The following is a 22,546-nucleotide window of genomic DNA, read 5'->3' on the forward strand; positions in this document are numbered from 1 at the left end:
TTAACATAAGTTCATTGTGAGTAGTCCTTAAATAGCATGTATTGGAAGACTGGAAGCATTAGTGCTAAAGGATGAGTGAATAGTAGTGGGTTTGGAGATTAATTTATGATGGTCTTAATTATCATTTGAATGGTATAACATGCGAATTTTCTGTTATGTCACTTTGAGTCTTTCTCCCAACAATCATAGAGACACATTATGTTAGCTAAATGCACCAAACAGAAAAACTTGAATGTTGAAGGATACCACATTTTTAACCAACATGTACTTTGTGCACTTTACTAGTGCTTTGTTCCAAAATGTATGGGACTGATGGAAATTCCTGGACGTTATCCAAGTTCATTTCAAGGCACTATGGGCACTGAGCTTTCAAGGCCAGGATAACATATCTCTGTCAGAGGACATTGATAATAAGCTGTAAGCGCACCATGTAATTAGGCTAATATACTCTGAGCCTTTTTCAAATATTGGCAATAGACCACCCCACATCTTTTTTTTTTTTGCGGTACGCGCGGGCTTCTCACTGTTGTGGCCTCTCCCGCTGCTGAGCACAGGCTCCCGACGCACGGGTTCAGCGGCCATGGCTCACGGGCCCAGCCGCTCCGCACCATGTGGGATCTTCCCGGACCGGGGCACGAACCCGTATCCCCTGCATTGGCAGGTGGACTCTCAACCACTGCGCCACAAGGGAAGCCCCCCACATCTCTTAATAAGGCTTCTTTGGAGTCTTCATCCTCTTCCTAGTGGCATTACTGTTTACTGAATGTGCAATTTCTCAGCAACAAACCTTCAGAGGTCAGTTTCATTTTTAAAGCCTATTATTTTAACTTGTAAATTTTTTCTGAATTCATGCATTGTGAAATGCTGTTAGGCATGCTGGCACTTAACGTTATAAATCACTATATGAAATAAGCAACAAAACAGGTAACCCAGTACAATTGAGCTAATCAAAGTCTTCAGTATGGAAAAAAATTGCCCCATGAATCTTTCACACATTTCTCTATCATGTGTTTATTGAAGCTCTTAGAAATATTTAAAAGGCATAGATATTTAAAAGGCATAGTTAATCTTAAGTAAACCAGTGTTGGGTGAGCATAAGAGACTAGTGATGAATGATCAATTTTTGAATGGTTTTCTGAATATGTTTTTCATAAGCATTTTTAAATCGTATGTCAGAACTAAGCTTTTTAAAAAGCAACATGGCCTTCTCATTTGATTTTATTAGGCAAAAAATGACTGATCTTTTTTTTATCTTTCCTTAGAAAGACTGGCAGCTACTATATAGAACACCCAGGAACAATGATAGGTATCAGAGATATTGATCAGATGAAGGATTCATTTATGTTTCTCTGCTGAAATATCAGTCTTTTTTCTTTTTTTTTAATTTTTGGCTCTGTTGTGTCTTCGTTGCTGTGTGTGGACTTTCCCTAGTTGCAGCGAGCGGGGGCTACTCTTCGTTGTGGTGCGCAGCCTTCTCATTGCGGCGGCTTCTCTTGTTGCGGAGCACAGGCTCTAGGCACGCGGGCTTCAGTAGCTGTGGCACAAGGGCTCAGTAATTGTGGCTCGCGGGCTCTAGAGCGCAGTCTCAATAGTTGTGGTGCACAGGCTTAGTTGCTCCACGGCATGTGGGAATCTTCCTGGACCAGGGCTTGAACCCGTGTCCCCTGCATTGGCAGGCCTATTCTTAACCGCTGCGCCACCAGGGAAGTCCTTGAAATATCAGTCTTAATAAATAGATGGCTTTTAACCAAAACATAGCAGTAGCACATAGTAAATTCTTTTAACACTCTAATAAAGGAACTACAAGACAAGAATTGCTGTCTAATTTTTAAAAATATCTCAGACTAAATGATTTGGTCTCATTTAATAGTTTTGCTAATATTGCAACAAGAATAAAAGTTCTAGCACCTACCATTTAATAGGTTCTCATACATGCCAGGCTCTGCACTAAATACTGTGTGCTTTCTTACACTTAATCCGCTCAACAATCCTCTAAGAAGGGTGCTCATTATCCACTTTTGCAAAAGAAGAAAAATAATTTGCCCAAGGTCTCACAGCTGGTGCGTGGCCGAGCCTTCACTAGCATCATGTTTAGCCCCAGAGTTTGAGCATTTAACCAACATGTGTCACCTCTGGTTTTACTCAGAGTCCCAAGAATATCTCTTGTACCTCATGGACTCTTTCTCTGCTGCTGGTTAGAGAAGGTTTGTTTGTTTTGAGTCCATAGAGCTGTAAAAGAAAATGAAGTAAAAAAGTCAGTTTAAATAAGTCAAAGAGTTTCAGAAGAATATAGCCCTCCTAAAAGATAATTATTTACCTCAAATCTTAGCATAAGCGGGCCTGTTACCTGGATGGTAGTCAAATGTAAAGTTTATTGGTTACTGATTTACCCCCTTTGGAAGTAACTTAAAACGTAGTCATGAGGCAGTTGTAGTAGGGAAAAAAAAAAGATTTTGAGTCAGGATGTTGAATTTCTAGTCCTCACCTGACCAATAAAATAATACTGGTTTACCCGGTCAATATGATCAACAGCCACAAAAAATGAGAAACAATTTATTCACGTATAATGCTTTTTATTTTCCTTCACAACTGAGACATAACAATGGTGGAAAAGTCATGTGAAAAATCCCAATATTTGAGTTCCCTTAAACTCTTTTACAAATTCATATTTGTGTTAAAGCTAAATGGGGTGTGTGTGAGGTGGGGGGAGGGAGAGAGAGAGAGAGAGAGAGAGGGTGTGTGTGTGTGTGTGTGTGTGCATGCGTGCGTATGTGTGCATTTCAGTATTTAGGGCATTTCAGGTTCATAGTCTAGCTTCGTCTTTAACATTTGGCTGGCGACCTTTTCTCTGAACAATGAAAAGTTTGGACTAAAATAGTAGTGTATATTTTTTTCCCCAAAAAAGTGTTCTTCAGAGCCCTGGAGTTAGGGTGTGGAGCTCAGAAGGGCAAGCAGATTAGGGGTTCTCCATGAGTTAAGTTGTTGGAAACGTAGTCCATTAAGGCAGGCATTATACTGAGCTTTATGATTTATTGCATTTATTCTCACAACTGTGGAGGGTAAGTGTTGTTACAAGTGGGGAAACTGAGTACTTCAACTTAACCGACTGCACAGCAGTGGGTGGGAATTGGACCTTAGCTGGGTGCCTGAGCCAGGCTCGTTGGATTCTGCCTCTGGGGACAGCCTGGCCCACAGAGAGCCCCCAAGGGCTCTACAGTAGTCAGTGCCACAAAGCCGTGTGCTCCAACTTTCTAAGGAACTGCTCATTACCTAGCTGGCCCTGGGCGACAGAGGTAAGAGAGAAAGCACAGGGGACATGAGACCTTGTACTCTGGGTTCCTGTCCCTTGCCCTGGCTGCTGCACCTGAGGACGGTCTGCACCGCCTTGTTGGTCCTCACTACTGTCCCTGGCTGCTTCCTGCCCTGCTTCATCTCTCTCTCTCCTCTATTTCTTTCCTCTTCAAGGCTTTTGTTTTTCTTATTCTTTTAATTTCCCCCGCGTTTTTTTGGTGTGTTATTTATTTGATTTAAAAAAATGTTTTAGTTCTTAATCATATCTACTTTTATATAACATCTTTTCATTTCATGGGTTTTAGTCTTTTTCCTTACTAGAGTGTATTTTAGTCTGGATTTCCTCTTTCATCTCATTGTCTTCTAGATTCTTATGCTTTTTTAAAAATCTCATATATTTTAAATATTATTTTAGTATTAACCTTTAATCTTTTATGGAATATAAACCTGCTTATATTTGAATTTCTCCTTAATTTTACTTTTCAATTTCCTTCTAGTTTTCTTCTTATTCTTCACATTCTTTAAAAATATTTGAAAATCCTTCTGTTTCTTTTTAATTTTTCTCCCTTTTTTTTTCTTCCTTACCAGTTAGCAAGAGTTGTGGCCACAAAGATGGAAGCATTGAGAAAAAGAGTCTCCAGCATTTCAAACTTACTTGTAATTCTTATATATTATCCAAATTTTAGTGTTCATTTTATATGATAAGGTATTCATATAAATAATTTAATGAAGTACAGGTATTACGGTTATGGAAACTTTGGATTCACATAGACATAGGTTTAAGCCTTTGCTCTCTCTTGGGCAAATTACTTAACCTCTCTCAAATTGTTTCCTCCTCCGTAAAATTGGAATCAGCCTACCTTGCCAAGGGTTGCTCTACGGATTAGAAGTAATGTATGTAAAGTGCATTAGTGCAGCTTCTGGCATGTGATAGGCACTCAATAGATAGTAGCCTTTTTTTTTCTTTCAGAAGATACTGTGAGTAGCATAAACATCTCATGACTTTGAGTTTTATAATCAGTCATCGGGACTTCAGCTGGATTTCCATTATCTGCCCCAAGCCGTGTGGCCAGAGTATATCAGTAAAATTTTTATGAACACAGCAGGTACAGACACCAGGCTCCCCTGTCTAGGGGACAGGTGACCCTAGGGAGTGCTCAGGGCTGCAGGGACACAGGTTAATGAGAGCCAAAGGGAGTGAACCTCTGAGTCTCCTTCTGGAGTATTACTTTAGCTAATTAAAAAATATTTATCCTATGCAAAGAAGTTTGTCATTCAGTTTTTTTACTTCTCCTCTTTCTCTTTTCCGTTCTTTTGCCTTCTCCTTCTTTCCTACAAAGCAATAGGCAGTCTCTTGCTTTGTTTGTTTAGTTCATCTTTCTTTAATAAATATCAGTTATCTACTACATTTTCCATGTATAAAAGTAGGTGGTGGAACAGTGAAGAAATGAAGGATGTCCCTGACCTTAAATTAATAATGGTAATGCCTAACATATATTGATCACCTACTGTTTGCTAAGCTCTGTATTTAAACCCTTCATGAGTATTATTTCATTTTAAAAAATTATAATTTTTGTAACAATTCCATGACATAAAAACTATTATGATCTGCATTTTATAGGTGAGAAAAGTGAGGTTTAGCATAGTGAAGCAACATGCTTGAAACCAAAGGGGATATTTAAAAGGATAATTACAACACAGTAAGATAAAGGCTTAACTATTGTGAAAGCACAACAGAGAGAGTGATTGACTGACAGGACTACCAAGAAAGGCTTTATTGAAGAGATAGTGTTGGAGCTGAGTCTTGAAGGATAAGTAGGAGTTTGCTAAGTGAACAAAGTAGAAAGGGAGAATTCTGGGAGAATTCTAGGCAAATGGAAAATTATGTGAAAGGCAAACAGGTGTGAAAAGACAAGAGATGATTTGAGTGAGAAATTCAGTGAGGCTGGACAAATATAATGTGTCTGATGGAGTGTTGTGGACCAAAACTCTGGAGATAGATTAAAGTCAGATTGAGAGGGGCCTTGAATGCTCCTTGGGTGCTGGACCTGATATCTGCTGTTTTATGCCCATGTTGGAAGAAGGAAAGGGAATTTGTACTAGTGTGTAGTGAGTTCTCTTATGTGCTTTATTTATATTATTTCATGCCTTATTTACATTATTTCACTTAATTTTCACAATCATACAGGGAAGTAGTCCATTATTATTATTATTATTATTATTGGTGTTATTGTTATTATTATTATCATCATCACTTAAAATATACAAATTACAAGAGTAGCTCTTCCTGAATTTTCACAGAATGAATATACCAATGTAATTAACACCCCAAACAGGAAACAATATGGAACTTCAGAAGCTGCCTTGTGTCCTCTTCCGGTCATTACACCCCTAAGGGTAACACTACCTGACTTCTCACCCCATAGTTTAACCTGTTTTTGAACAGTGTAAAGTAGAATATTGCAAAATAGGATATTTTATTTTGGTTTCTTTCCTTCAGCACTATGCTTGTGAAGTGCATTCATGCAGCTGTAGTCCATTCCTTTTCATTGCTACATAATGTTCCATTGATGACTGTAGCATAAATTATTCATCCAGCCTCAGAGTAGTTATTATTATCTGTCTTTCACAAATCATAAAACCTGGATAAGGTAAATAACCAATTTTAAAGCACAGAGTTAGAGAGTGGCAGACCTAAGACTTTGATCCAGTATCATCTTATTCTAAAGCCCAAAAGGTGGTATAATATGGGATTTGAATCATTCAATCTCGAGACACCAATAATTTATTGAATGCATTACACAATAATCTACTGTTTTCCAGGTGCATTTCTAGCTACTGAGGGCATAGTAAGGAACAGAGCAGACTTCATCCTAATAGACATTTAGACAAGAAGATAACATCAGCTACCTAAAGGGACTATGAAGAAGATAGTAATAAACACATATAGAATGCTGAGTTTATAGCTGGGCCTGTTCTAAGTGTTTTGCCTGTATTACTGCATGTAATTTCAAAACAAACCCATGAAATAGGTATGATAGCTGTTCTCATGATCCTGATTCTACAGATGAGGATGCTGAAGCATGGAGAGTCCAAGAATACTTCCTTCTGCCCCACGGTTGATAAACAGAGGAATTGGGGTTCCAATCCAGACAGTTTGGCTCCAGAGCCTGTGCACATAACACAGAGCTATGAAGGGTAAATGATAGAGAACAATGCAGCGAGAAGGCAGGGGTAGCTAGGATGCTGGGAGAGGCCTCCCTGCAGAAGCCCCTCCTGATACAGAGACCCAGCTAGCAAAGAGGAGGTATTTGGTTGCAGATCTGGAGGGAGAAGTTCCCAAGCATAGGAGCACCAAGTCAAAACGCTCTGAGTCATGGATGAGCTTGGTGTGTATAAGGTCAGAAAGAAGGAGGAGAGTGGAGGCAACTGAGGTCCTCGCCAAGTACAGGTTGGGAACTATAGAGACGAGGGTTGAAATATCACCTTCAACACATTTTTCTAGATGTTGTTTTTCTTTCTAACATGCTGTTTCCTAATCCACTGCAAGGGTCTCTTCTGTGGAATAAATGTAGTGATCCATCATATAACGGCTTAGAACTCTGACAAGGCAAATAATAAGTGTTCAACCTTTGTTCTTTTTTTTTGTCCTTGCTCTCCCAGGCCATTCCTGCCCCGATGGCAGTGGTGCAACCAGGAATTGCTGGACATGTCAGTATCTTGTGAAAGAATGTGACTGACTCGTATTTTCTAGGAGTTTCCTGCCTGCTATTTGTCATTACTGATTGCAAAGCACCAACTGGGATTTGAATTGTCACGAAGGGCATCTCAGGTCAGAATCTTTTCCATGTTCAGGTAGCAGATGTGACAAGGGTCACAGGGAAAGGGGAAGAGGACAGAAAGATCAGGAGGCCCGGTGAAACATTACCAGGACACCTCTGAAGCCCGGAATTGCTAGAAGTCTGTCAGGGTGCATTTCAAAGGAGACCACGGCCTCTGTTTGGGATTAGTTCTTACTTTTGAGACAGGATGCTCTGCACTGTTTCAAGGTGAGACAATGTTATGTGTGGCTCGTCGGATGAGCCTGTTCTAATTATATGCCTCCTTGATTATTGTTCAGCAGATTGATTAGAACCATATTCAAGACATTTGTAGATCATAGTTCCTGGACACTTCTATATGTTAGCAAATCAAGTGTGATTTATTCCTGGAATTATTGGTTAGGGACAGCTTCTTTTTTTCAATGCATGTTCTCTCTAGCTTATAATTTTAATTAGTGCTTGCTCCCAGTTCACACCGAGAATAGGGATGATTGTCACTTCAGCACTGAAGCACAGCCTTAGCTTGTAATGCAACTTTGACTTTTGCATTCAGATTCCTTAATCAGTGCTGGATGGAGGATAAGGGAAACTGCTGCATTAAAGTCCCAGTGCAATAGGAAATTGACTAGCCCTTCAGTTTAGGAGGTGAATTTGAATTAGATTCCTCCTAGGCAAAGCTGGATTTGACAATCCACGTGTCCTGATCTACCAGGCCCAATTCTAGGTAGATCCTCCTCCTCCTGCCCTCTGACCCAACTACAAGGGACTAGACCCCCATGCTGGAGAGGGCCCAGTACCACTGGGGAGACTCTGATGTCAGCCTTCGCTGTTGCTTGCAGCTTCTTGAGAAAATGAATTGCAGCCATCACTGCTGTGCTATTGCAGCAGCTTTTCCTGCTTAGACTGCCACCCCATCTTTCCTGCTGCCACACAGAGACATCGAGTGTTCTCCCTTTTTTCTTTTACACTGAGAGAAGTAAGCAGAGCCTTCCTTGGCATTTATCTTTTGTGGCAAACATCTGTGTATGAGGGAAGTACAATTCCTCCCCCAAAATGTAAAATAACCACAAAAAACCTGCTTTGAATTTCTGATTATTCTCTTTCTACCCAAGATAATATTGTGCTGTTTCTTGAAAGATCTAGTATCTTGAACGAGATAATTATACTCCTCCCGATATTCAAGTAGAATTTTCCCTCTACGAAATACAAGAGAGCGACCTATCTCAGAAAGGTTTAAGTTCAAATTTAATCACTTCGCCTCTGAACTTGAAGTGAAATTTAATTATCATCGCCTTGACATACACTGACGAATATACAAACAGTGCCAATGAGAGCGGAAAAGTAAGAATGTATGTTAAAGGAAAGAAAAGAGCTGAGGGGAGTTTGATGGAAGTTTGGAAGTTTCAAGAAAACAATCTGCTTCTCCAAATTCAAGCTCTTTCCTTCCTGAAAACGTAATTGGTATTAAAATACAGTATTTCTTGGCAGTGCAAATATGAATATTTAACGGTAACAAGTTGATGCAGTTTAAATGTTCCTGGGTCCAGGTTTAGCAGAATTTTGTAAGGAAGATTTACTTTCATAAAATGAAAGGAGGTGTTTGAAATGAAGTAGAATATCCTTGAGGATTTTTATTACCCACTAAAACTTAGAGAAGGCTGTCTTATCATAGAGTTGAGTTTAATCATCAGAAAACCACTATAAAGTTTGCCCTAAACAAACAGTCCAGGTAAGGAAAGAATTTTTCTAAATAAAATGAATGCTTTGATATTTGTTGTATTAGTCAAGATTCTCCAGAAAAACAGAACCAATAGGATGTGTACATACAGAGAAAGAGATTTACTCTAAGGCGTTATCTCCTATGATTTTGGAGGCTGGCAAGTCCAAAATCAACAGGGTGGGCAGGCAACTGGGACACCCAGGGAGGAATTGATGCTGCAGTTTAAATCTGAAGGTCATCAGGCTCAAGAATCCCCTCTTGCTTGGGAGAGGTGCATTTTTTGTTCTGTTTACACCTTCAACTGAGGCGTATGGAGCCCACTTCCCTTACTTCTCAGTGACAGTAAAATAAAATTTTCATTCTTGACGTTCAAATGTCTCTACGATCTGACCCCATCCAACCCAGACAAACTATTGACATGACCTCCAGGCTTGCCTCCCACTAGTTTCTAGTTCAGCTGTGTTATTCAGTGTCTCATCCCTAGCCTGGGATGCTGCCTTACCCTAAATCTTACCCACCATTCTACTTCTAAAGATTCTCTGACTTCCTGACACCATGATCTACAATTTGATGAATGCTTTAACCAATTATTATCTGTGCCAGGCATCTTGTCCCAGTGTAAGTGAAAATTAAACACTTTCATATCTGTATTTCTTATTTGTGATTTTAACTCCAATAGGGCAAGTAACTTGCCTGCCTTTTCTTCATGGTATCCCCAGTTTCTAGCAGAGTTCTGATGCATACTAAGCACACATTAAATATCTGTATATATAGAACATATATATTAATAAACTTTGGTTTCTGGTAGTAGAGGTCTAGTTATCCTGACTGATTCTCTCACTGAATATACTTCAAAACGCTAAACAAAATATTTTAAAATGTCATTTAAAATGCATGGATGGGCTAGCCAGAAAGTAAAACAAAAAACTAAGAGAAAGATAGAATCTATAGAGATAAACTAACCTAAGCTGAACACTGAAAACAAGGACTTATACTGAATCTGGGCCATTCGGTTATCATGGTGTATGGAGTCATAGGCATCAGAAGACAGTGTCCAGGGACCTCTCCTGAAAATGTATAACTTTAAGTTTGCTCTTATGTGGGTTTGCACCTCATATTCATATTGGGAAATCTCAAGTTTATAATTACTTTAGAGGGGGCCTGAGTACATAAAAGAATAGTAAAAATTTGACATTTCCTAAATATGCATCCCTAAACTACTCAGAATACCAAGGGGCTTATTGTCTAATGCTCAGGCCTTGCTTTTGAATGCATCTTGAGAACTAGATGCACGTTTATTTCTCTTTCTAAATCCATTAAGTAAAGCAAATAGCAAAGAGAACATTGAAATGACCAGCACATTGCATTCTGGGAGATACAATGTCATAAGTCATGCACTTTTTGCGGCCGGAGTCAGGAAGACCCATGGTATCAGTGCATCCTGGAAGCTGTTGCTTTTCATGAACCCCACCAAACTGAAACAGCAGAGGTCCTGGTATTGCCTGGTCTTGCCTCGGTCAGGAGAGTTGTTTCCCAAGAATACATATAATCATTGGTATTTGGGCTAGGAATTATTTATATCAACCTGCCCACCAGCTGAGGAGCTCAAGAGATTGTTCTAGGAAGACAAATGATGGTGACCAAGGACAATCATACATACTAGTGAGTAAATGAGAAGACTAATGTTGCACTATGATAAAATGTTATAGCGAAAGGGAAAGAAAATATCAGCATTCTCTCTTATTAAAAAGTTATCTGCTTCTGTTTTGGAAAGTGAGAAAAGTTCTGGAGATGGATGTGGTGATGGTTGTTCAACAATGTGAATCTACTTAATGCCACTGAACTGTATACTTCAAAATGGTTTAAATGGTAAAATTTATGTCATGTATATTTTATAATTTTCAAAATTTCTCTGGGCTATCATCCCATGTTAAACTCCCTGTTTATCATAAAATATCAATTATTTAATTAAACATTTATTTAACCTATCTACAACTGATATAAAATAGACCCAGAGACCAACTGAAAACAGTTTTTCCTAAAGCAGACTCTTGGTCTGTATAATACTTTAATGTATAAAAAGGAATATCATAAAATTGTAGGAAATATTTTTACTTTTGGGGGAAAATGGATAATGGATAGCATCTCATCTGAGGTGACATGCAAAAAACAAGCAAACAAACAAAACAAAACAAAGCATGAACGTTAAAGAGTTAAGTATAAAAATTGAGATTTTTAAAGTTTAAAAATGTAGATAAAGAGATTTGGGTATAGAAAGATCTTATAATCATAAGAGCAATGAAGCCCAAACAATATATATATGATTAGATCACATGAAACATAAAACTATCCATATAAATAATTTTAAAATTATCAATCAATATTTAATAAAAATATTAAAATATATTCAAGTTTACTAGTATCAAACAGATATAAATTATTACCAGGAGGAATTGGTTAGTTCTAAAATCATAGCAAAATGTCTAACTAAAGAACCTGACTTACTCTTTTTACTGTTTATCAATAGTGAAACCAGAATTCTTCCTACTGTTTTGGCCCTCATAAGTTTATGTGGGAAATTTCTGGGCAAGTTTATGAAGAGGAACAGATATTTAGGCTGCAGCAAACCCAAAGAAGCTGGTATTTTTTTAATCTAGAAAAAGAGGTGCTTAAAATAGTAAAAGTAGAATTATTATTATATCAAAGGGCACTAATTGGTTTCATTTCTACAAAAGAAAGAAAAACAGAAAGTAGATCTTGCAGAATAATTTATATTACAGCAAAGGCATTTGGGATATTCTGAGACACCAATTTTGCAGTAGGTTATGAAAGATAATTCAAAAATCTTTTCAGGTGATATTTAAAAACAGAAGAGATTTTCTTCTATCTCAGGTGCTTCTCTTTTAGGTTAGAAGCTCTACTAAAAGCCTTCTCAAGGACCCCTTTGGTTGCAATTCCAAATCCAGTCTTTATGCAATACAGCTGTAAAAAAACATGTTTTAAATAGATCTCACTGCTTGATGAAACCAGCTTTCAGACTCTAGGCTGAAATATTCCTCTAATGTTATGGAGTCCACTTACACACGGGAATTGATTTGTTACAAGATAAGCAAATGGAGCAAGTTATTCACGCCACCAAAAGAACTCTCTTTGGGGTTTGAAAATTAGGTGTTCTCTCAGGGTTCATATAAAGTGGATTAAATGAAATAACAATGTGAAAATGCCTAACCCAGGGCCTGATCATAGGAGACACCTCAGCAAATAAGACTTGGTACATTAACAGAAAATATAGTTGAGAATTGGAAAATATATACTGATACATTCAAATATTCAAAGTTGGGCTTACATTAGTGCTACAAATAATAATATTTATGGCCTTAATGCAGATAATGCTTATTATGTGCCAGACACTTATTTAATCCTTCGATATTGCTGCGAAGGAGGTACCATTATTATCCAGTCCTAAGAGTAGAAACTAAGGCACAGAATGGTTATGAGCAACGTGGAATGTAAAAAGAGGAGGGGGACAATCCTGTTGGAAAGCAGTCTGAGGACAGATTGTGGGAGATTTAGGACACTGTGAAAAAAGTTCGTGTTTTATTCTACGTAGACCGATGTGTGTTTCTGAGGAGAGGAATGACTAACCGCAGGTGTGCATAGAGCATTGTGTGCGGTTCTTATTCCAGCGATGAAAGGTGGCAGAGGGGAGAAATGTAGTCTTGAGATGTGAAAGTAGTTTAGATATTAGATGGGAGAGAGATAAGTGGGAATGGGGAGGAGAGCTTAGTTTGAGGGGTTATGGAGGAAGGATTCACAGGACTGATTGCTAATGGTATGTCTGGGAGAGACAAAGGGAAGTTGAGGGTATTTTCTCTTTATTAACAATTTTTTAAAAGTAGGATTTTTCATGAATAGTATCCACACATAGATGACCGTAATTTCTGAAATGCATTGATTATCCACGTCATTAACTTTCATAATTTTAACATTTGTTTATTCAGATTTTAAATATCCTGCCAAAAACCCAGGTCTCTTCACACATAAAAAACAAAGCCAAGCATATTTTTGAATTTGTGACTAAATAACAAAGAGATTCAAATAGACTCGGGCAGTTAATTAACTAGAGTAGCTCAATAAATGTTTCTTGAAAACTGACCGTCTTACCCAGATTATGGTCAATTCTTCTAAAGTTGAGGACTTTTTGGCAAGAGCCTAATCAATAGTTCAAACAAAAAAAAAAAACACTAGTCACTGTGTATGTAATACGGTCATAACTGCCAACAAAGTACAGGAACAGAAGAATTTTGAGAATCAGTACTTCCAGTTGTGCACGCAAGGAAATAGTGCCATACAGATTGGTAGTGTAAGAAAAGCAGCAAGACTCTCTCTTGACTTCTTTCATTCATTCTAATTATTCTTGGCATCCTGATCTCTCGAACCATTCTCCTCTCTCCTCCCATATTACTTTTCCTTTTTTTTTTTTTTTTTTTTTTTTTTTGCCGTACGTGAGCCTCTCACTGTTGTGGCCTCTCCCGTTGCGGAGCACAGGCTCTGGACGCGCAGGCTCAGCGGCCATGTCTCACGGGCCCAGCCGCTCCGCGACATGTGGGATCTTCCCGGACTGGGGCACGAACCCGTGTCCCCTGCATTGGCAGGTGGACTCTCAACCACCGCACCACCAGGGAAGCGCCCATACTAATTTTCTTATCACTCAATTCAATTTTTTGCCCTTCCTTCAGTTGCTGCTCTCCATTCTGGAGACATCTCAATTTTCTCCTAATTTCATACTTTTCTGCCTTCCCCTCCCTGTTTCTAGAGTGTTTCCCCTGCTCGATCTGCCAAATACCTTCCCTTACAGCCTTTAGAGATCTCTTTCATTTTTTCTTCCCCTTGGTAGCCCATCACAACTAAGTGTGTGTGATTTTGAATCTCTCTTTTATTCTAACGTGCTACTGACTCACTCCACAAAAACCGCAACTGCTGAACTCAAAACATAACGTAATCCTTATTTAGAATAGGCTTGCTTTTGCTGTAATATCACCCAGGTTGGGTAATTCTATTTTGACCACATTAATATTGTGTGGTCTGAAATGCAGGCATGTAGACAACAGAATTGATTCTATTTAACTCGCTTAGAAAAGCATAAGCACAGCACAATGAGACTAAAGGCACTACTAATAAGTACTGCAGTAGATGGACTTGGAGGGTATTATGCTTAGTGAAATAAGTCAGAGAAAGACAAATACAGTACGATATCACTTATCCATGGAATATAAAAAATGAAACAAACTAATGAAGGTAACAAAAAAGAAACAGACTCACAGGTATAGAGAACAAACTAGTGGTTATCAGTGGGGAGAGAGAGGAGAGGGGTAAGATAGGAGTGAGGATTAAGAGGTACAAACTACTATGCATAATTTTTTTTTTTAAGTACTGCAGTGAGTACCATTTTGTAACACTCTTACTAGGAATCAGATGAAGGCTGTGTGCAGAATGACCATATTCTGAATGTGTGTATTTGTGTTTCATGATTCAAGGCTTGAACCATGGGCATAAAGATTCTCTGGAAGTCAGAGATTGTGGACAAGAAAAAGAAAAAAAAATAAAAAAATCACGTTTATTTCATGAAACTCTTCATAGTCAGTCTGCCCTTTCACCCCAATGGGAATGTGTTAGTACCCCCTGTACCCTGGTTTGGGCTGCCGTCATTATTTCTTCTCATACACTCTCCCCTCTGCTTCATTAGCTAATCATAGAGCAGGAGCTGTTCCACCAGCATGCACTGTTTCATCTCACTCTGCAAGTAAAACTAACACTCACTGCTTAATCACTTTTCTCTCAATAGGTAAGGATAATAAAACAGTGGGGAAAATGACAAAATTTACTGCGCCATTTTCCATGTTAGGAGTCACACACTAACTTTTTCTTTGACTTTCAATCACTCATGGTAGCACAGCGAGAAACTCACGCAGGTGCGACCTCAGTATCCTCAGTCCTGAAATACGAATCAGCAGTAACTTCCAGTTCAAACCCTGGGCTTACGGTGCCTGCAGAACTGACTGCGAGATGGCAGTAGAGGTCTGAGCAAAAACCTTGAGCCATCTCTTCTGTAGGACTTCTATAGTCCCCCATGCAATCGAGGAAAAAAACATGAAATGGAGATCTGGAAGGGACACTTATCAATGGCACCTAGCTCAGGGTCCTGTTTATAGATTAAGAAACCAAGGCCCATGAGTAGAAGTAACTTCCCCAAGTGACTTTGAGAATTGAGTTAAAAATGGGAATTGAGTAATCTGACTCCTGTGATGCATGGCTGGGTTAAGCAGCATCTGTGAACTCTGATAAACATTTCAGGTTTTGATTTTATTGTATCTCTGGTAAACATGTTTTTTTCTTTTTTGCATAAAACATTGACAAGCAGTAGCCACCTCATATGTGTGAGTTAAAAATAGAGTATGATAGATTATGGTAGACATTACCAGTGTTTTTCAATATGAAATTTTCTTCTCTTCCTAAGACCACTGAATACTACCCTTACTAGGCTTCTTGCAGTTCAGTGAAACTAAATGTCACGTGTGTCTCCTCTGAGGTTAGGCAGTGAAAATTTGCATGATTGTTCCAGCACACATTCTCTCTCTGCCTTCATTGTCTAGGGTGGAGGCAATGGGTTGAGGTGGCTGAACCACAGGACTGAAGCAGCCTGGATCCCTTAGTCATCACATGGATGATGAGCTGCTCTGGAGAACTGTCTGAAGGAGAAAAAAGCTCTTTATGTTTTAAGGCACAGGTTTGTTCCTGTACCATAAGTATAGTGCATTCTAAGTAATAGGAAGATACTGATATTTTTATGAATTTGTTTGCTATTATTCTTACTCTTTAATATTATGTTATGCAGACAGGATATATTATTATTTATGACAGATAAATTGTGACTGGAAAGAAATTTTACTTGACATATGATTTATCTTCTGTGGTACTCTACCAAACAGATCCTCTGCCTGTGATTCTGTGATTCCCATTCTGGGCTGTTGGTGATGGCTTTCTCTCTTAGGACGGCTTTTCTAGAAGACAAGCCTAATGTGAAAGTTTAAGTGCTGATAGTTTATGAAAGTGGAAACCCAGTGATGAAGAAATGAGGTAAAAGGAAGGTAAGACCAGGACAGGAGAAGAAATATTTAGGAAGTAATTTATGGAGCTAGCCATAGGTTTGTGATCAACTCGCGGCTTGGTTTCTTAGGATGTCTTCAGAGAAGGTGAATGAAGCTATTGTGTCTTCAAACAGTATGAATGGTGGACAGGAAGACAGAAAAAGATATTCTCTCATCTTCCTCTCACAGTGGTCAACCTTTGACCTATGGAATTCCCTGACATTTCTTTCTGCTTTGCATATGTACGGATGTGGCGTATCTCACGCATCAGTCGTGAAGGGGAAGTACCCAGGTGTGAGGTGAGGTTGCTCTGCTGCGCCTGTGAGCCACATGTGGCGCCAGGACCATCCACCACAGCTGCCAGCAGACACTGGCTCCACAATGGAGGATCAGTGGAGTGGTTGCTTTAGTCACCCCAGCTGGATAGCACGGCAGATGTGCAGACCTTGGAAGATGAATAAACTGCTTTGGTTAGAGTTTTCTAACTCTGAAAAGACAATAATACCATGGCTTATTTAAGGATTAAAAGATATAACATGCTTAGCACAGGGCCTGGCACAAACTAATTGATAATTGGAGGCCAAAAAAACCAATGTGGTAATAATATAGCTTGTTAAATATGCATAGGACTTTTGCATATTTATTATCCTTTGTCCTTTTATTAGATTCCTGAGCAGTAGGAAGGGCAGCTCTTCTTCCTTTTTCACTGTTGGGGAAATAGAGGCAACAAAGGAGTTAAATTATTTCCCCAAGGCCAATCTGGACTGGGTGGTAGAGCTGGAAGATCCAAGAACAGAGGCCAAATTCCCTAAGACCAATATGTCCAGTTCTCTTTCTTTTAGACGCTTTCGTTCTTAGGTCACCATATTTTTTTTTCCAGTAACTTAATTGAGAACTGAAAGACCTAGACAAGGAACCAAAACCCAATATGACTGTTAGGCCAGCATTGCATCTTTTACTTGATACCTGACTTTTGGTAGCCATAACAAGCTGAACGTTCCTAGCAAGAAAGAATTTTTTATTCCTTTTACAACTGAAGAACGGATGAACCATGAATTCATATCTAATATATAAGACTGAACCATCTGGAGAGATTAATACAGTAAATATTGTGGAAAAGTAAAATTCAGTTTTATTTTCAAGTCACTTTTTCATGAGGAAAACTAAAGAAATAAATAACTATCGTTTTGGGCAAGGAAACAGATTGGAAATCTTAGGTATCTGGCAAAAATGGGTGATGAGAAATCTGACACTCTGGACATTTCTAAATAAAAATATTCATAAAATATAAATTTTGGCTTGTAAGACATATGTTATATGAAATATAAGGAAAAAGAAAAGAAATTGACACACAATGTCAATAGCCAGAATTAACTTTATCTAAATATCTCAAAATCAATTTTCTCTTTCACTCTCCCTTGCTTCCTCCCTCTCTCCTTCCCTCTTCTTTCCCTCAAGCTCTCCCTCCTTCCTTGCTTCTTTCCGTTTTTTCTTTTTCCCATGCAAACTATTTTGTTTTTAACTGGCTTTTTATTTTCAATATTATAATCTCAAATAATATTTGCAATTCAAAGGAAAATTTTATTCTGACAAATTTCTACTGCTTCAACGATTTTATCTAGTCATCCTCAGAACATTCCTAATCAGAGGATTCCACTTGACAGTTGTACAACCTCCGCCCAGGGATGTTTTCCCAAAGGTCATGTAGTCTGATATCCTAAGAACTTGGCTGCACTGGTTCATTCAGTGAGAGTCATCGGTTCGCTTGACTATGCCCTCCCCATGTGTACTGCGTAGTGACACACAGAAGCACTGGTCCTAGTCACACACCATTAGGGATTGCCCCGGGGACTTACATTCTTCATGATGAAATGTTGATTTGCACAATCACAGTATTGTAAAGTTGCAGGTGTATTATTTTTTAGAATTTCAGAGATTTCAAGAATGCTCCTAAAATTGACTGAGTTACTAATAAAAATGATCACGCCCTTAGAAGATTTGGTTACTAAGAGCCATCAGCCCTGCAGAATGGGAATCATTCAGGAAAAAATTCAAAAAAAAAAAAAAAAAAAGGACTCCTAGAATAAATTTAGAATAACACATTTTCTACACTATTTTCATAGCCCATGCCATTCTGTTTAGTGTCTGCACAGACAAGCAGCATCAGGAGAAAACAGCTCTTTCACTGAAAAGGTACAGAGATGCAATTTATGACACCTTTGCAAACACACTGAGGACTGGGGCATCATTTCACTTTCAGTTACTCGTGCGTAGGAAAAGCAAAGGAAAGTATTAATGTGATACATCATTGCCTTTGGAAATTGGGAGAATAATTAAGTTCCTCCCTGATTCCCGTTAACACAGTTTGCCACTTGCAATAACCATCCAGCCACTACACACACCTTGGAATGCTTACTTTATGAAAGAAAACGATGAGAAACCCCAAAATTTGAGACAAAAATTCTATAAAATGTGCCCTGGGAGTGCCATTAGTAGCACAGCAACATTTTTGGTGGCCCTCACTGGATATCACTTCATGGTTTCAAACTACAAATGTTAACGGCAATTGGATTTTTTTTTTTTTTTTTTTTTTTTCCGGTACGCGGGCCTCTCACTGTTGTGGCCTCTCCCGCTGCGGAGCACAGGCTCCGGACACGCAGGCTCAGCGGCCATGGCTCACGGGTCCAGCCGCTCCGCGGCATGTGGGATCCTCCCAGACCGGGGCACGAACCCGTATCCCCTGCACCGGCATACGGACCCCCAACCACTGCGCCACCAGGGAAGCCCGGCAACTGGATTTTGTACAGTCGATTCAGTATATCAATCAGTCACATTGTTCAAAAAAAAAAAAAAACAATTTCGGGGCTTCCCTGGTGGCGCAGTGGTTGGGGGTCCGCCTGCCGGTGCAGGGGATACGGGTTCGTGCCCCGGTCCGGGAGGATCCCACATGCCGCGGAGCGGCTGGGCCCGTGAGCCATGGCCGCTGAACCTGCGCGTCCGGAGCCTGTGCTCCGCAGCGGGAGAGGCCACAGCAGTGAGAAGCCCGCGTACCGCAAAAAAACAAACAAACAAACAATTTCGTTAAGCGATTTTGTTGATTCAGTCAAAAGGATCAAACTAGTTGTGATATAACCACGATCATGGTCATATTTCTTAAGGAGGAATTTAGAAGCAGGTGAGAACAGATAGTGTGGAGAGGTCAGAAAAACTTCCCAAAAGAGTGAGATCTGAGTAGTAGTTGGGCTGGTCCTTAAATTATGATCATAGATCAGAGAGGAGAAGTAGTGGTGCAGAGTGGAGGGCAGAGCAAAAGGTCAAATGAAAAAACAAGAGGGAACAGGGCATTGTTTAGTTTACTCAATTAATTTAGCAAATATTTGTGGAGTGATGTGTATGTGCCCCACGTTCTGCTGGAGAGTTAGGCTAACAGGACAGGCATCGTTTCATTTCTTGTGGAGATTTCAGGTAACCTTGACAAAGTCACGCTGGCTGTAGAGTAGAATGAGATGACGGTAGGAGAATGCATTGAAGGTCGGAAAAAATCCTGTCCTCTCATATTATATTTCATACCCCTGTCCACAGCCATGCAAGGCATGCCTGAATGGTTTATAAAAGTAAGTCGGTTGTTGGCGCTGGGGGCCGACCTATCTTGCCGAGGTTCAGTGATGTGTGTATGTAGACGGTGTGGCTTAGGGTGGAATACATTGCGTCATGATCTCATGTGAATTGGTTCTCTTTAGAGCAGGTAGGCCCCACTTCTCGTGTGCAATGGTAGGTGAAGGTGAAGGAAAGAAGGGGCCCTACTATGTGCAAGACCCTGTGCTGGATTTCATCCTTACAACAATCTAATTATTAATATGATCACAACAAAACTATTATTGCCATTATGTAGATGAAGAAACTGAGCCTTAGAGACATTCAGTGGCCGCTCCAAAAGCATACAACTAGTTAAAAGGGGAGCCAAACTTGTAACATACATGCAATTAATTCCTCTGCTTCTCTCCTCTCCTCTCCTCCTGTCTTCCTGCTATTGCTTTTCTGCTATATTGCTACTGAGAAAAATGAGGGTGTTAGGATCAGAAGCCATTTTAAGAAGGAATATAATGAATGTAGCAATAGATTTAGAATCCTATTCTCTGTTCTCAGATATAAACTTCTGTTGTAAGGGATCTGGGTTAATAATAATAGGTATGTAGGAGGAAATAAAAAGAAAAATTAAGGAAAGGCCACCCTAAGGGTAGTAATAATTAAATTTTAACAAGAAAGGCCTATGTAGACAGAAACCAATTACATTTAGCAAAATATATTTGTGCCTTTTGAAATGATTTCAAAGTATGGCTTTGGCTTTGAACACAAAGGCTACGGCTTTTGAGGGTTCTTCCACTGGCAAAAGCCATTTGTGGTAGGTAGAGTAATGGCTCAAAATATGCCCACTTCCTAATCCCCCAAACCTGTGAATTTGTTAACATACACGGCAAAGGAGACTTTGCAGATGTGATTAAGGTAAGGCTCTTGAGGTGGGAGATTATCCTGGATTATCCGAATAGGCCCAATGCAATTGCAAGAGTTCTTATAAGGAGGCTATGGAAGGGTCAAAGTCAGAGAAGGTGACGTGGCAATAGAAGCAGAGTGTTGGAGAACTTCATCGAGAGAATGCGCCCACCAGTTGACCCACCAGGTGGACCTGGACAATCGGAGTCTCCTGATCCTCTCCTCTGTCCTTGGAATGCATCCTACTTGCCTACCCTGTGCTAGAAGCTACCCCAAGGACACAGCCTTGAAATAGTAGTGTGTTGCTGAGACCATCTGGATGGTACACGTGATACACCCATTTAAAACATCTACATAAACTTTTATGATTTGGCAGGCATGTGCAGAGATCTACTCATCTTGTGGCAGACCAAGACAAGCCTTGTAAGTTCCCTTGATTGTTAAATCTGCCGCCTACCAATCTGAAGTGGTCTACCTCTTTCTTTGATCTCCCCTTGCCCTCTGTGTATGGGGGCCAGTTTTCAAACCAGCAGAGAAGGGTTGAAGGAAATACGATGACATTATGTGTACCCTGAGACAAGGAATGCGAACCTCCTCTAGAAGCTGGAACAGAAAAGGAAATGGATTCTCCCCCAGAGCTTCCAGAAGGAATGCAGCACTTGTCAACCTATGTTCGACATCTAAGCTCCAAAACTAAGATAATAAATTTGTGTTGCTTTTAGCCATTTAGTTTGTGGTGATTTGTGACAGCAGCAATAGGAAACTAATACATTATATGAAATACCTTGTACAAGTAGTGACTTTGGAGCTCAGTGATTTCTTTCACCAACTACCAGGAGCTGGGCCAAACTTCACAGTTAAGGTCATGGTCCTCTACAAGATTACCCTCACTTCAGCTGCAGGCTTGGGGTTCACAGGCCACTCTTACATCTGACCAACTGATACAATTCAGGGATTCTCATTAATTCCTCAGTTTTGATAATTTGCTGGAAAAACACATAGAACTCAGGAAAGTACTATGATTACAATTTTATTATAGCAAAAATATGCAAATTAGAACCACTAAAGGGAAAGATGTACAGGGTGAAGCCTGGGACGGTCCCAAATGTGAAGTTTCTGTTGTCTTCTCCCACTGGAGTCAGGGTGCATCACCCCCAGCACATCGATGTGTGACAATAGCAAAGCATCACCAGCCAGGGAAGCTCACCCAAGCTTCACTATCCAGGGTTTATGTTGGGTCCTCATTACGTAGGCACAATTGATTGAATCAATGGCTATGTGGTTAAACTCAGTCTCTAGTAGCCTTCAGAGGTTAGACTAATATCATATGGTTCAAAGCCCTAATCCTCTAATCACATGGTTGGTCTTTCTGGCATGGCTATCCCCCATCCTGAGTCATCTTGTTAGCATGAACTATCTAGGGGCCCACCAGCCTATCATGAGTCATCTCATTAACATAAACTCAGGTGTGGTCAGGCTTACCATGAGTAACTCAGAAAATTCTAAGAATTTAGAAGTTACCTGTCAGGAACCAGGGACAAAGGCCAGCCACATTCTTTATTACATAGGAACTCTGTCTAAAATTACTCCTGAAATACCAAGCCTATGTTGACATGGAGATGAGATAGATGCTGTGCCTACAAGGTCTAGGGCAATGTGGCAGATGAGGAATGTTGTGCCTGTCTCAGGAATAGTGAAACTTGGTTTATAGCAGCAAGGTTAATTCTGAAGTTGGGGAGCTCACTGTTCTGCCAGCCTTGGCTAGGATTGGCTAAGAGCTTGGGAGGAAAGAGATGAAGAGTTAAATCTTTGGGAGCTATGAGGTGGGCAGATAGGACTACCCTTACCTGCTCTCTGTCTTATATATCAGTCCTTAGAGATGAATCCCTTCCTTGAAAGTGTCCTGAGATATAAATAAAATGCAGTAAAATCTTTTAGTAGTAAACTACATAAGTGAAAAACGTTGAACTCTCTCTCTCTCTTTTTTTTTTTTTTTTTTGTCAGGACATGGGCCTCTCACTGCTGTGGCCTTTCCCGTTGCGGAGCACAGGCTCCGGACACGCAGGCTCAGTGGC

The sequence above is a fragment of the Hyperoodon ampullatus genome (genome assembly GCF_949752795.1).
Source record: "Hyperoodon ampullatus genome assembly, chromosome: 2".
NCBI lineage: Eukaryota > Metazoa > Chordata > Mammalia > Artiodactyla > Ziphiidae > Hyperoodon > Hyperoodon ampullatus.